Here is a 16,511-nt window from a genome sequence, read left to right as displayed (position 1 = left end):
TCTAAAAAGTGGAATGTGTTTACCTGTATATTTAAAAGTCAGTTTCCTTTCTTTTTCTGCTCCTAGCCTTCCTCCCTGCCCTTCTTTCCTCTTCACCTACTCCTTCCTTTCTTTCTCTCTCCTGTTTCTTCTTTCTCCTAGCACATAGGTCTGTATGTAAAACTTCTCTTCCTAGAACCGCATTGAAGGAGTGGGACTGGGAAACCTAGAGCTTCACTTCTGCTTGCTCCACTTCTCCCTGAAGCAGCAAGGAGGAGAACGGGAAAGACAAGACGTTGGTCTGTTTCACATTTTTATTTTAAGGTTGAGGAAACTGAGGTACCGAAAAGTGAAGTGACTTGGCCACAGCTACACAGAAAATTAAGACTAGAATTCCTAACTCTCCCTTTAATAGTTCCTGAAGCTATAGAGAGATCAAAGAAATACTGAAAGATTCCTAATAATTTTTTTCTGAGTAAGATTGTGAATTAGCTTTCTCAGATTTATCTATTCTGTAGCATAATATTTTCTGAAGGAATGTGGAATGTATATTCCATTGAGCTGTGAAATGATTTTAAATGGTCCAAGATGATAAAACGGACTTCAAGTGGTTATGAGAAAGAGATTTAAGAAAACATTGATCCCCAGGGTGAGGGTTATTCCCTCTTCCATTGTCTGTCACTCACTTCAAGTAATCAGCAAGGTCACTTGGGTGCAGGATACCTGTAATACTTCACAAATATTTGCTGATCTTTCCCCACTCCCACATACATACTTTTGAAAAAAGAGCAGGATTCAGACTCAAAGATAATAGGCAGCAGTAGCTGGCTTATATTAAATAACTTTTGATATCATTTATTTTTAGCATATTGTAATAATGAACGTTGGAAAGTATTAGTATTCTAGTTCTTGTGTTATAAAAGTTTTTCAAAAAATTTTACAATTGGGGAATTTAAAGAAACTGTTGAGTATTTGAAAAGAGAGGTGGTACAATGAAATGGCATATGTGTTATCTTGGTTTGGGTACTAAAGAAGCAAACTTGAATATGAAGATTTCAGTGCAAGTCATTTATTTCGTGGGTGATCCCTGGAAATGCCAGTAGGTTATTGGGAAAATGAGACAGTAAAGGGATTTTATCTAACAGAGATATGATTATACAAGTTACAACTGTAGGTAATTGGAGATGATCACATAGGGACCAGTCTGGGAACCAGTGTTAGGCCACATCTCCAGAGTTACTTCACCTGAGGGCAAAGGAAGCCTAGGGTATTTATATAGACTCCTGTCCTTCATTGGCCAGTCACAGGTAGGGGTTAACTTCCTGACATTTGTGGCTGATGTGCAAGTGGGCAAATAGGGTGCTAAAGTTCTGATAAATCTCTCAGATGCTATAATGTAAAGCTAGACAAGTGTACATTGAAGTGGTATGGGTGAGTGTGTATGGCCTTTGGGTATACACCTACATCTGTGTTAGAAGAATAGCTACCTTTGGTAATTTCTATTGTGACTGAACATTTTCAGAGAAAATGTCTTGAAACTGAAAAGGAAATTTTTTTTTTTTGTATTAAACATAGCCCTTCTAGTTCCTACTTATGTTTATCTTCTTATCCTTTTCTCAGTGGGCAGAATACTGGAGTTCTATTTGTATATTATTTTATCTAGTTGAATAAAGACTGTTATTAGTTCCCACACCAGTCTTTTGTTACCTACTAACCCACATTATTTTAGGCTTTCCTTGTTAAGTCATTTAGTAATTTATATTACTTGTTCCTGGACTTTCTGCAACTTCTCTTCATTTTAAGTTGATGACCCTATTTTCCGTAACTGCTTTTTCAAGAAAATACATTTATCAAAGTCTTAAATAATTTAAATTTCTGGCCACGTGTAAAACTCCATAGTTTATTAACAATTTATCATCATTTGCATGGTAATTTAAATTTTAGTTATGCATATTACTGAAATTATCCCCCAAATTATAGCATATCTATATCAATTATTTGATAGTTATTATAATGTATTTTAGAACTGTGTAAGTGGAAACAAGGAGCAACAGTTAGAAGTGGACATGGAACAACAGACTGGTTCCAATCGGGAAAGGAGTACGTCAAGGCTGTATATTGTCACCCTGCTTATTTAACTTATATGCAGAGTACATCATGAGAAATGCTGGAGTGGATGAAGCACATGCTGGATCAAGATTGCCAGGAGAAATATCCATAACCTCATATATGCAGATGATACCACCCTTATGGCAGAATGAGAAGAACTAAAGAGCCTCTTGATGAAAGTGAAAGAGGAGAGTGAAAAAGTTGGCTTAAAACTCAACATTCAGAAAACTAAGATCATGGCATCTGGTCCCTTCACTTCATGGCAAATAGATGGGGAAACAATGGAAACAGTGAGAGACTTTATTTTTTTGGGCTCCAAAATCACTGCAGGTGGTGACTGCAGCCATGAAATTAAGAGACGCTTGCTCCTTGGAAGAAAAGTTATGACCAATCTAGACAGCATGTTAAAAAGCGGAGACATTACTTTGCCAACAAAGGTCCGTCTAGTCAAAGCTATGGTTTTTCCAGTAGTCATGTATGGATGGGAGAGTTGGACTATAAAGAAAGCTGAGTGCTGAAGAATTGATGCTTTTGAACTGTAGTATTGGAGAAGACTCTTGAGAGTTGCTTGGACAAGGAGATCCAACCAATCCATCCTAAAGGAAATCAGTCCTGACTGTTCATTGGAAGGACTGATGCTGAAGCTGAAACTCCAATACTTTGGCCACCTGATGTGAAGAACTGACTCATTTGAAAAGACCCTGATTCTGGGAAAGATTGAAGGTGGGGGGAGAAGGGGACAATGGATGATGAGATGGTTAGATGGCATCACCAACTCAATGGGCATGAGTTTGAGTAAACTTTAGGAGTTCGTGATGTATAGGGAGACCTGGTGGTGTGCTGCAGTCCACAGGGTCGCAAAGAGTCGGACACGACTGAGCACCTGAATTGAACTGAAGTGGACACACTGATTTAATCCTAAATACTTTGTGCTAATAATATAAAGTTAAAATTAAGCAATAGGAGTTAACTGTGCTGCAAAACAGATTGAATTGGTTACATTATTTTGTGAGTATCTAAATTCATTTGCTTTGTCTTAACTCTATTGGCAGAAGGAAAAAAAAAGAAAAAACAATACTGCTGGCAATATAAATAGAAATATCTGAAAAATGAAAGCCACAGTAGATTATAAATACACAACTCTGATGTTTAGAGGGCTTACCCTTGATAACAACTTGTAATATCTTCCTTAAGTGATATATATACAATAGCAAATAAATTGAATGACTTTCCTTCAATTAAGTATCTATCTTATGCAGAGTCAAATAATTGAGTATTTTGCTTCATTTAAAAAGGGATTTGTTTTATGTTAATACACAATAATTTGAAGAATCTTTGTTTAATTATGTTCTTAGTCATTACTCCCACGGGTGTTTTATGATGCTGTTGTGGCCACATATCATTATGAAAGCCGAATAAATTACAGCTTTGTTTTTTGGGGGGAAACACCCATCTCCCTCCACACACACACCAGCATCTATTTTCAGTGTTGAATTAATTACATTCTATAATTGTATTTTTGTTATAGTCAAGAAAAGAAATATTCTACATACTTTTTTTTTTCCTGCCTTTTAGATTTTAGTTAGCTGCAATTTATTTATGGTGAAAGACATGGATCCTAGGTGACACAATTCAGTGTGCTGAGAGAAGTGATTTTATCCCTGTATCCCACACTTTGTTCATGATACAGGACATTTTTGTCATGCCAGAAAGTTTTCTGTGCCTCTTCCCAGTCTATCTATGCCTTCCTCTCCCATCAACTCAATCTGAGAAGCAAGCCCTTCTCATTTATAGATATATAAATAGTTTATGTATATAATTTGTATATAATAAATAATATAAATATATATATATATTTTATTTCATTTTTGAAAAGCCATGTAACCTCACAGAAGAATTTGAAGTTAAAGAGTTGAAATTTATTGAATACTCTTTTGAATTACTGATTAAGGATTGAATATTGATGTTATGACTTAAAAAAATCTCTAAAATAGATCACATGCTAGGCCACAAAACAAGCCTCAGTAAATTTAAGAAAACTGTAGTCATATCAAGCATGTTTTCTTACCACAATGCTATGGGAGTAGAAATCAACTACAAAAGAGAAACTGCAAAAACACTAACAGGTGGAAGCTAAGCAATATGCTACTACAACCAATGGATCACTGCAAAAAGAGGAAATTTAAAAATATCTGGAAACAAATGAAAGTGAAAGCACAATGATCCAGAACCTATGGGATGCAACGAAGACCTAAATAGACATTTCTCTGAAGAAGACATACAGATGGCCAACAAAAATGTGAAAAGATGCTCAGCATCACTAATTATTAGAAAAATGCAAATCAAAACTACAATGAAGTGTTACTTCACACTGGTCATAGTGGCCATCATCAAAAAAATTTACAAACAATAAATGTTAGAAAGGGTGTGAAGAAAAGGGAACTCTACTGGTGGGAATGTGAATTGATACAGCCATATAGACAACAGTATGCAGTGTACAGGTGCTCTGTTATGTCCAACTCCTTGTGACCCCATGGACTATAGCTTACCAGGCTCCTCTGTCCATGGAATTTTCCAGGAAAGAATACTAGAGTGAGTTGTCATTTCCTCCTTAGGATCTTCCTGACCCAGGGATCGAACCTGTGTCTCTTGGGCCTCTTGCATTGGGAGGTATATTCTTTACCATAGTGCCACCTCTGAATCCCAGAGAGCAGTATGGAGGAGGTTCCTTTAAAAAACTAAAAATAGAACTATCATGTGACCCAGCAGTCCCACTCCCAGGCATATACTCAAAGAAAGCCATAATTCAAAAAGATACACGCACCCTGGGCTTCCCTGGTATCTCAATGGCAAAGAACCTGCCTGCCAGTTCATGATACTCAAATTCAGTCTCTGGTCCAGGAAGATCCCACATGCTGTGGAGCAGTTAAGCCCATGTGCCACAGTGCTCTAGAGCCCATGAGCTGAAACTGTTGATCCCATGTGCTGCAATTCCTGAGGCCTACGAGCCCTAGAGCTGACACTCCACAAGAAGAGAGGCCACCATGTTGCAAGGCATGCACACAGCAGCTCAGGAAGAGCCCCCCTCTCACCACAACTAGAGAAAAGCCAGAAGAGCAATGAAGACCCAGCACAGCCATAAGTAAATGAATAAAATTATAAAAAAGATACATGCATCCTTATGTTCATTGCAGCACTATTTGCAATAACCAAGACATGGAAGCAACCTAAATGACTATCAACAGAGGGATGGATAAAGAAGATATGGTACATATATACAATGAATGTTACTTAGTCATTAAAAGGAATGAAATTGTGTCATTTGCAAAGATATAGATGGACATAGAGACTAAAATACGAAGTGAAGTAAGTCAGAAAGAGAAAAGCAAACATTATGTATTAACACGTATATGTGGAATCTAGAAAAATGGTATGAAAATGTTAGTCACTCAGTTGTGTCCAACTCTTTGTGACTCCATGGATTGTAGCCCACCAGGCTCCTCTGTCCACGGAATTCTACAGGCAAGAATACTGGAGTGGGTTGCCATTTCCTTCTCCAAGGGATCTTCTTGACCCAGGGATTGAACCCAGGTCTCCTGCATTGCAGGCAGACTGTTAACTGACTGAACCACCAAGGAAGAAAAATAATATAGATGATCTTATTTGCAAAACAGAAATAGAGACACAGACAAGAACAAACATATGGATAGCAAGGGGAAGGGGCAGGATGAATTGGGAGATCAGTGTAAAAAGCAACTATACTCCAATTAAATAGGAGAAAAAAAAAAAAAACCATGGGATGCAGCAAAAGCAGTACTAAGAGGGGAGTTTGTAAAATACAAACTTATTGTAGAAAACAAGCAAACAAAAATCTCAAATAAATAACCTAACCATATACATCTAAAGGAGCTAGAAAAATAAGAACAAACAAAACCAAAGTTAGTGGAAGAGAAGGAATCATGATCACAGCAGATTTAAATAAAATACAGAATAAAAATCAGTAGAAAAGATCAATGAAACTAAGACTTGGTTCTTTAAAAAGATAAACAAGTAGAGAACAAGATGGCAGAGGAGTAGGTGGAAGTGGAGTACATCTCTCTCCGCGGACACATCAGGATACGTTCAGACACAGAAGTGCATGCAGAACACCAGTTGAGAGCAGACAGGAGTGCATGACCAGTGGGAAAAAAAATATAGAAAACCACGCAAAACTTGGTAGGATGAAGGAACTAGGGGGAAAAACAGGAGTGTTAGTAGGAATGGACCTACTCTCAGTGGGTGGGGGAACTGAAGCACAGTTCCCCACATCCGAGCAATTATCTGAGTCAGAGGAGAAACATCTAAGGCTGAGAGTGAAACAGCTTTTCTGTGGCAGCCTAAATAGAATTAGAATCAGACAGTCCCTGCCGCAGCCATACATCTCCCGGACAGGAATGCTGGTACTCTAGAAGGCGCAGTGGCTGGGAGCTGGAGTTTAGGGATTTTGTAGCGATCCCAGGGCAAGGGCTGCTGTTGATTGTGGAGAGACAGATCTGAGGGGATGTGAGGGAGGAGAATGGGGGGGTGGGTGGGAAATGCTGGTGCAGGAAAGCAGGGCAGCCATGGAAGCAAGGCGATACTGCTGAGTCACACGTAGGGGTTGGAGCCATCACCACAGCCTCTCTCCCCACACGCCAGCATTGGCAGCTGAACAATAGAGAGGCTGGCCCATCAAATGCTGACTCACTGAACTACAGAGCAGGACCCCACCCAGGGTGCTCCTTTAAGTGACTGATGCCCCAAACTGCAGAGTAGGATCCCACTCAGGGTGCCCCTTTAAGTCCCTGATGCACCGATCTACAGAGTACGACCCCGGCCAGGGAGTCCCCTCTGTGTGCCTGACGCAGGGAACAACAGAGAAGGACCTCAGACAAGGGAACTGTCTAACCGTCGTCTCTGCCTGAATGGGCAGAGCTAATGGAGAAAGAGTGACCAAAGAGGCCTTCTGATCGCCAGCTACAAGAGGCTCGAAAAAAGACTCTAATAGGGCCATAACTCCTGCGACAGAGGGTGTCCCTGCACACTTGGCGCCACCAGGTCCCCATAAGCCAGGCAGCTGCGCCACCTTTATGTTCAACTCTCACTGCGGCAGAGCTGCCACAGACAAAAGTCTTGTGTCTATGCCTGCGGGGTCGCTTCAGTCATGTCCAACTTTTGTGACCCTGTAGACTGTTGTCTGCCAGGCTTACTGTCAGGGAGGGTGTTCTCCAGGCAGTACTGGAGCGTACTGGCCAATACTGGTTGCCATACCCTTCTAGAGCACTATATTTCCTGCTGCCCTAGCCGCCAGCTCCCCTAAGTACCTGGTGCTGCCAGAAACCCTGCGACCCAAGCAGCTGCACCACCTCCACACCTGGCCCTCACAGGGGCAAACCCAAGTCCTCCAGGGCAGCCTCAGGAGCAAACCCCAGCAGATGAGCCACATGTAGAGGTGGAAATAAAACCACAGTTGAAACCCAGGGGCAGTGTGGCTAAGGAAGAAGACCCAAAACCTTTCCACCAACTGTACAAGCTGCAGATTAAATCCACACAATCAACTAGGCAGACTCTATGTCTATGGAATATATAAAAGGTCATTGAGAGCTCCCACAAAATGTACTAGTTCTGGTAACTGTGGGCATTGGAGGCAAGAAAACACAGAAGTAGGACCAGATTAGAATCTGAGCTGGCCCCACAGCAGGTCCAGAGATGAACACAGTGTTGGATGGCATCCTAGGGAGGTAAGGTGGACTGTGACTCCCAGCGAGGGAGAGGACTCTTGACAGCAGTGACTCAAGAACAACATCTATTATTCTTATTTTTGACTTGTTCTGTAGAATCTTTTGGATTTTTTTTTTCTTTTTTCTTTTTTCCTTTTTTTTCTACTCTGTTGTAGTTGTTGGTTTTATTGGCTCTGTGAAATTCAATTAAGCTTTTGAACTTATTTTTTTCTCAGTCACATTTTTTATTGTTGTTATAAACCTCTGCCTTTACGTTGGGCTTTTGCAGTTCTGTGCAGTTTTCCTTTTTTCCTTTTTTCTTTCATCTTCCATTTTTTTTCTTTTCTCTTTTTTATAATTTTAATTTTTTAAAACTATTTTATTTTTTATACATTTATTCCTTTGTTTGCCTTTCTCACTGTTCTTCTCCCCTTGCAGTTACTCTTTAATGTATATAAATCTCCATCTACCTCTATTTAACTTTGCATATCTATTCTTTCTTTCTTTTCTTTCTTTCCTTTCATCTCAACATATTTGTTAGATTTGTTTTCATTTCTTTATTACCCACTTGACACCTTGCTTTATTTTTGTTTTCCAGTTTGTGCTTTAGTTAGTTTTGTTATTAACTGGTAAGTATAATTTTTGATTTCCCTTGTTTGCCGGCTCAATCTATTGTACTTTATTTTTGTTGTACTGTTTTAACTTTGCTCATGGGTGTAAATGTATATGTGTATATTCCATTATTTTAATTATTGTTTGCCTTATTTTGTAACTGCCATTTGTCTGGGGTTCATCTTTGGTTTTCATTTTCAGATATTTGTTTTAATCTCACTTAATGACATAACATACCACTTGTGGAATCTCTGTTCCTGACCAGAGATCAATCTCTGAGCCATTGGAGTGGGACCACTGACTCCAAGACTACCAGAGAACTAACTCTAGGGAGTATCAAATAGTAAGAACACACACACAAACAAAACCGCTTGAATACAAGACCCAATATCACCCAACCACCAGTAGCACCATGTGCAGGACATCTCATCTAAATAACAAACAAAACAAAAATGCAAACCCAATCATCGGCAGATAGAATTACCACCTCACTCAGCCTTGCCCATCAGAGGAAAAACAAACAAACAAAAACTCAGCACAAATCTTACCCTGTAAGAAGCTTACAGAAACCACTGGCCCAACCTTAGGAGGGCAGAAACCAAAAGGAAGAAAGAATTCAACCTTCTTCAAGGAAAGAATTCAACTTTCCTTGAAGCCTGAGCAAAGGAGACTGCAAACACAATAAGTTTAAAAAACAATAATGAAAAGGCAGGGAAATACTACACAAATTAAGGAACAAACTTGAAACACAGAAGTGCAAATAAATGAAGAGGAAACAGGCAGACTACCTGAAGAAGAATTCAGAATGATGATAATAAAGATGATAAAAAAACTTTGAAAACAAAATGGAGAAAATGCAAGAATCAATTAACAAAGATCTAGAAGAATTAAATACTAAACATAGAGAGGCAAACAGCCCAATTACTGAAATTAAAAATACTATAGAAGGAATCAGTAGCAGAGTATCTGAAGCAGAAAAATGAATCAGTGAGCTGGAAGATAAAATGGTAGAAATAACTTCTGAAGAGCAGAATAAAGTAAAAAGAGTAAAAAGAACTGAGGACAGTCTCATAGACCTCTGGGACCATATCAAATGCTCCAACATTCAAATTATAGGGGTCCCAGAAGAAGAACAGAAAAAGAAAGGGTATAAGAAAAGTTTTGAAGAGATTATAGTTGAAAATTTCCCCAACATGGAAAATGAAATAATCAATCAAGCCCAAGAGGCACAAAGAGTCCCATACAGGATATACCCAAAGGGAAACACCAAGACACATAGTAATCAAACTGACAAAGACTAAACACAAAGAAAGAATATTAAAAGCAGCAAGAGATAAGCAAGAAGTAACATACAAAAGAAACCCCATATGCTTAACAGCTGACCTTTCAGGAGAAATTCTGCAGGCCAGAAGGGAATGGCAGGATATATTTAAAGTATTGAAAGGGAAAGATCTACAACCAAGATTGCAGTACCCAGCCAGGATCTCCTACAAAATTGATGGAGAAATAAAAAGCTTTTCAGACAAGCAAAAGTTAAGAGAATTCAGTACCATCAAACCAGTTTTACAACAAATGTTAAAGGGACTTATATGGTCAAGAAATACAAGAGAAGAAAAAAGATCTACAAAATCAACCCCAAACAATTAAGAAAATTTCAATAGGAACATATATACCAATAAATACTTTAAATGTAAATGGATTAAATGTACTAACCAAAAGACATAGACTGGCTGAATGGATACAAAAAACAAGACCCATAAATATGCTGTCTGAAAGAAATGCACTTCAGACCTAAAGACACATGTAGACTGAAAATGAGAGGATGGAAAAATATATTCCATGCAAATGGGAAACAAAAGAAAGCTGGAGTAGAAATCCTCATATCAGACAAAAATAGATGTTAAAAAAAAGAAGATTACAAGAGATAAGGAAGGACACTACATAATGATCAAGTGATCAATCCAAGAGGAAGACACAACAATTGTAAGTATCTATCGACTCAACATAGGAGCACCTCAATACATGAGACAAACACTATCAGACCTAAAAGGAGAAATTGACAGTAACACAATAATAGTAGGAGACTTTAACACCCCACTCACACAAATGGACAGTTCATCAAAACAGAAAATTAATAAGGAAACACAAGTCTTAAATGATACATTAGATGAGATGGATCTCATTGATATCTTCAGGACATTCCATACAAATGCAGAAGATTGGATTGAGAAGAAGGCAAATACCTTCTTCTCAAGTGCACATGGAACATTCTCCAGGATAGACCACATCTTTGGTCACAAATCAAAACTTAGTAAATTTAAGAAAATTGAAATTTTATCAGGCATCTTCTCTGACCACAGTGCTATGAAACAAGATATCAATTTCAAGAAAAAAGCTGTAAGAAACACAAACACATGGAGATTAAACAACACGTTGCTAAATAACCAACAGGTTACTGAAGAAATCAAAAGGGAAATCAAAACTTTTCTAGAAAGAATGACAATGAAAACATGACAACTCAAAATCTATGGGATGCAACAAAAGCAGTTTTAAGAGGGAAGTTTATAGCAATACAATCCTACCTCAAGAAACAAACAACAACAACAACAAAAAAAACCATCGAATAGACAACCTAACTTTACACCTAAAACAACTGGAAAAAGAAGAAAAGAAACCCAAAGTTAGTAGAAGGAAATAAATCATAAAGATCCAAGCAGAAATAAGTGAAAAAGAAATGAAAGAAACAGTAGTAAAGATTAGTAAAACTAAAAGCTGCTTCTTTGAGAAGATAAACAAAATTGACAAACCTTTAGGCAGACTCATCAAGAAAAAAAGAATTGAATTCAACAAAATTAGAAATGAAACAGGAGAGGTTACAACAAGACAACAAACAATGCAGAAATACAAAGGATTATAAGAGACTATTATGAAAAACTTTATAGTAATAAAATGGATAACCTGGAAGAAATGGACAGATTCTTAGAAAAGTTCAACCTTCTAAGACTGAACCAGGAAGAAATAAAAATTATGAACAACCCAATTATAAGCACTGAAATTAAAGATGTGAACAAAAATCTCCCAAAAACCAAAAGCCCAAGACCAGATGGCTTCACAGGAGAATTCTGTCAAACATTTAGAGAAGGGCTGATGCCTATCCTTCTAAAATTCTTTCAAAAAAAAATCACAGAGGAAGTTCCAAACTTCCATACTCATTCTATGAGGCCACCATCACCCTGATAACAAAACCAGACAAAGACAACACTAAAAAGGAAAACTACAGGCCAATATCACTGATGAACATAGATGCAAAAATCCTCAACAAAATTTTAACAACACAAGTAACACATCAAAAAGCTCATACATCATGATCAAATTGGGTTTATTCCAAGGGATGCAAGGATTCTTCAATATATGCAAATCAATCAATGTGATACACCATATTAACAAATTGAAAGGTGAAAATCATATGATCATCTCAATAAATGCAGAAAAAGCCTTTGACAAAATTCAGCACCCATTTATGATAAAAACTCTTCAAAAAATGGGCATGGAAGGAAACTACCTCAAGATAGTAAAGGCCATATATAATAAAACTACAGCAAGCATTATTCTCAGTGGTGAAAAACTGAAAGCATTCCCCCTAAGATCAGGAACAAGACAAGGGTGTCCACTTTCACCACTATTATTCAACATAGTTCTGGAAGTCCTAGCTACAACCATCAGAGAAGAAAAAGAAATAAAAGGAATCCAGATCAGAAAAGAAGTAAAGCTCTCACTGTTTGCAGGTGACATGATATTGTACATAGAAAACCCTAAAATAGTATCAGAAAATTACTAGAGCTAATCAGTGAATTTAGCAAAGTTGCAGGATACAAAATCAATACGCAGAAATCCCTTGCATTTCTATATACTAACAATGAAAAATCAGAAAGAGAAATTAAGGAATCAATCCCACTCACCACTGCAACAAAAAGAATTAAATATCTAGGAATAAATCTACCTAAGGAGACAAAAGAAACATACACAGAAAATATAAGATACTAATGAAAGAAATCAAAGATGACATAAACAGACGGAGAGATATTCCATGTTCTTGGGTAGAAAGAATCAATATCGTGAAAACGACTATACTACCAAATGCAATCTACAGATTCAGTGTGATCCCTATCAAATTACTAATGGCATTTTTCACAGAACTAGAACAAACAATTTCAAAATTCATATGGAAACACAAAAGACCCTAAATAGCCAAAGCAGTCTTGAGAAAGAAGAATGGAGCTGGAGGAATCAACTTTCCTGATTTAAGATTATACTACAAAGCTACAGTCATCAAGACAGTATGGTACTGGGCACAAAAACAGAAATATAGACCAATGGAACAAGACAGTGTGCCAAGAAATAAACCCATGCACCTATGGGTAGCTTATTTTTGACAAAGGAGGCAAGAATATACAATGGGGCAAAGACAGCCTCTTCAATAAATGGTGCTGGGAAAACTGGACAGCTACATTTAAAAGAATGAACTTAGAACACTTCCTAACACCATACACAAAGATAAACTCAAAATGGATTAAATACCTAAATGTAAGACCAGAAACTATCAAACTCTTAGAGGATAACATAGGCAGAACATTCGATGACATAAGTCAAAACAAGATCTTCTGTGACCCACCTCCTAGAATAATGGAAATAAAAACAAAAGTAAACAAGTGGGACCTAATTAACCATGAACGCTTTTTCACAGCAAAGGAAAATATAAGCAAGATGAAAAGACAACCCTCAGAATGGAATAAAATAATAACAAATGAAACAACTGACAAAGGACTAACTTCAAAAATATATAAGCAGCTCATACAACTCAATACCAGAAAAACAAATATCCCATCAAAAAGTGGAAAAAAAGACCTAAACAGACATTACTCCAAAGAAGACATACTGATGGCTAACAAACACATGAAAAGATGCTCAATATCGCTCATTATTAGAGAAATGCAAATCAAAACTACAATGAGATATCACCTCACACTGGTCAGAATGGTCATCATCAAAATGTCTACAAACAATGCTGGAGAGGGTGTGGAGAAAAGGGAACTCTGTTAGTGGGAATGTAAATTGATATAGCCACTGTGGAAGACGGTATGGAGATTCCTTAAAAAGCTAGCATTAAAACCACCATATGATCCAGCAATCCCACTCCTAGGCATATACCCTGAGGAAACCAAAACTGAAAAAGGCTCATGTATCCCATTGTTCATTGCAGCACTATTTACAATAGCTAGAACATGGAAGCAACATAGATGTCCATCAACAGATGATCGGATAAAAAGAAGTTGTGGTACATATACACAGTGGAATATTACTCAGCCATAAAAATGAACATATTTTGAGTCACTTCTAATGAGGTAAATGAACCTAGAACCTATTATACAGAGTGAAGTAAGTCAGATAGATAAATATCATTTTCTAATGAATATATACAGAATCTAGAAAAATGGTACTGAAGAATTTATTTACAGGGCAAGAGTGGAGAAACAGACATAGAGGATAGCCTTATGGGGAGAGGGGAGGAGAGGGTGAGATGGATGCAAAGAGTAACATGGAAACTTACATTACCATATGTAAAATAAATAGCCAACGGGAATTTGCTCTATGGCTCAGGAAACTCAAACAGGGGCTCTGTTCAACCTAGAGGGGTGGGATGGAGAGGGAGATGGGAGGGAGGTTCAAAAGGGAGGGGATATATGTATACCTGTGGCTGATTCATGTTGAGGTTTGACAGAATACAACATAACTCTGTAAAGCAATTATCCTTCAATAAAATAAAATAGATTTTTAAAAATAGGCAGAAAAAGATAAACAAAATTATAAATCTTTAGTCAGGGTATTAAGAAAAAGAAAGACGACGACTCAAGTCAATAAAATCAGAAGTGAAAACGAAGTTAGAGCTGATACCACAGAAATACAAAGGATCATAAGAGACTACCACTAACAACTATATGCCAATAAATTGTGCAACCTAGAAGAAATGGACAAATTTCTAGAAATGCATAATCTCCCAAGACTGAACCAGGAAGAAATAGATGATATGAACAGACCAATTATCAGTAATGGAAAAATATGTACTGTAGTTTTTAAGAGTGATTTTTAATATTCTGACTTTTTGACTTTATAAGTATTGTATAATATGAATTAATATGGAATTGAGTCCCACATATAGTTTACATGTATTTATTGGATAATTTTCTGGAGATCCCTAAACTGTCCATCTTTAGAAACAAAAAGAAAAACAAAAATGCAAACTTGTCTATAAAGCCATTAATTCAACTCCAAATTAGTCATCAGCCATTTTTGTGACCCATATCTTAACATCTTTGGCTTTAAAATATTTTTTGCTTTTGCTAATGTAAAAGTATTCTTTACCTAAATAGTTATCTAATCTAATATGCTGTTAGTGCTTACTGGGCCCCATGTCTTTATCTCTTTGGAAGCAGTCTTTCATGGTAGACTGTTTTTTCCCCTACCATTCCAATGAATTTTATTCTTTAAAATAGCACATGGTTGGAACTATTTAACTGAGAAAGTCGTGAAGAAAAATAAAATGCCTTTATTTAGAAATAGTGTGAAAACTGAACTTTCTTGCTCCTTTCACTATCACTTTCTTCTCTTTATGTTTTCTTTCTTCCCTAATGTGCCATTTGCCTGTGTCATTTTTTGTTCTTGTTGTTCGTTGGCAACTCAGTGCTATTTGTTGAATTTTAGTTTGTGCTCACCTTTGTAGCTCAACTGGTAAAGAAATCACCTGCGAGACCTTGATTCAATTCCTGGGTTGGGAATATCGCTTGAAGAAGGGATAGGCTACCAGCTCCAGTATTCTTGGGCTTCCCTGGTGGCTCAGATGGTAAAGAATTTGCCAGTGGGAGACCTGGGTTCATTCCCTGGGTTGAGAAGATCCCATAGAGAAGGAAGGGAACGCCAGTATTCTTGCCTGAAGAATTCCTTGGACTGAGGAGCCTGGTACGCTACAGTCCATGGGGTTGCAAAGAGTCGGACACAACTGAATGACTTTAATTTTAACTTTTACTTCATCAAATCTGTACTGAGAATTTACTATGTGCCAGTCATTGTGATAGAGGAAAAGAAGAAACAGATATTGTTCCTCCTTTCATGGGACTTAACATAAAAAACACAATTCTCCCTCTGTCCTCTACATCAGAACTAGCCTAGTCTTTGCAGGGAAAGCACATCTTGTACTAAGATGTAAATGGATGACAAAATAATGACATTTAAATTATAAACTACAATGCTTAGGAATACGCAGAGCATTAGGTCAGAGGGATTGTTCTCCCTTGTGAGGTCCCATGCAAATCATCAGGCAAGTGGTAAGTAGATTTAGATGTGCTTTCCCAGCAACTGTTAAATTGACTGCAGTCTGCCTTACCAACAGGCAGGGGCAACTTGGTAAATAATACCTTTTGTTTACTGAGTGAAAAACTGTGGAGACAAATCAATTAAGGAAATAAGATCCCTGTCTATTATCCTGATAAGACCATCTGTTAAAATTTTGAGAAGGACACTGGTTCCTAGGTCTACAACTACAGCTCACTTATTTGTATATCATAGAAACTGGTGTTTTGAGGAGAGCAGGACAGGTCAATAATTTTAAAAATCAGTTTTAATAAGAAAATAAACTTTAAAATTTTAGACAGTGGATGAATTTTCTTTTTAATTAACTCTCACAACACTGTTTTGATAGTTCTAACAAATATCTAATCATTATTCCATGTTATGTTATTTTCTTTAATTTCTTTCTTCTCTAATTTTACTTTCCTTTAATTTGTTTTCTTATTCGAAAACTCTCTCAGTTCCATGATAATTAAAATCATTATCTTTCATAGTCACTAAACTTTTTTTCTTGCTTTATTTATTCCTTTGTTTTAAAAATTTTACCCAGAACTATAAGTAACATGTTTTGTTAAAAAGGATTCAAATAGTACAGAAGCATGCAGACAAAATAAGTGAAGGTTATTTTATTGTCAGCCTTGTCACTGAGTACCATTGTAAGTTTTCTTTTAC

The 16,511-nt window shown here is 37.1% G+C and overlaps 1 protein-coding gene across 6 annotated transcripts in view; it reads left to right on the top strand.

The window, feature by feature from the left end:
* RFX3 (regulatory factor X3) overlaps positions 1-16,511 on the top strand; it is a 304,937-nt gene that overhangs the window by 149,112 nt on the left and 139,314 nt on the right. The window lies entirely within an intron of this gene.

This window comes from Cervus canadensis, chromosome 14 (genome assembly GCF_019320065.1).
Source record: "Cervus canadensis isolate Bull #8, Minnesota chromosome 14, ASM1932006v1, whole genome shotgun sequence".
In the NCBI taxonomy this organism is placed as follows: Eukaryota; Metazoa; Chordata; class Mammalia; order Artiodactyla; family Cervidae; genus Cervus; species Cervus canadensis.
Note: the sequence above shows the minus strand (reverse complement) of the source record. Positions and strands in the feature narration are given on the sequence as shown.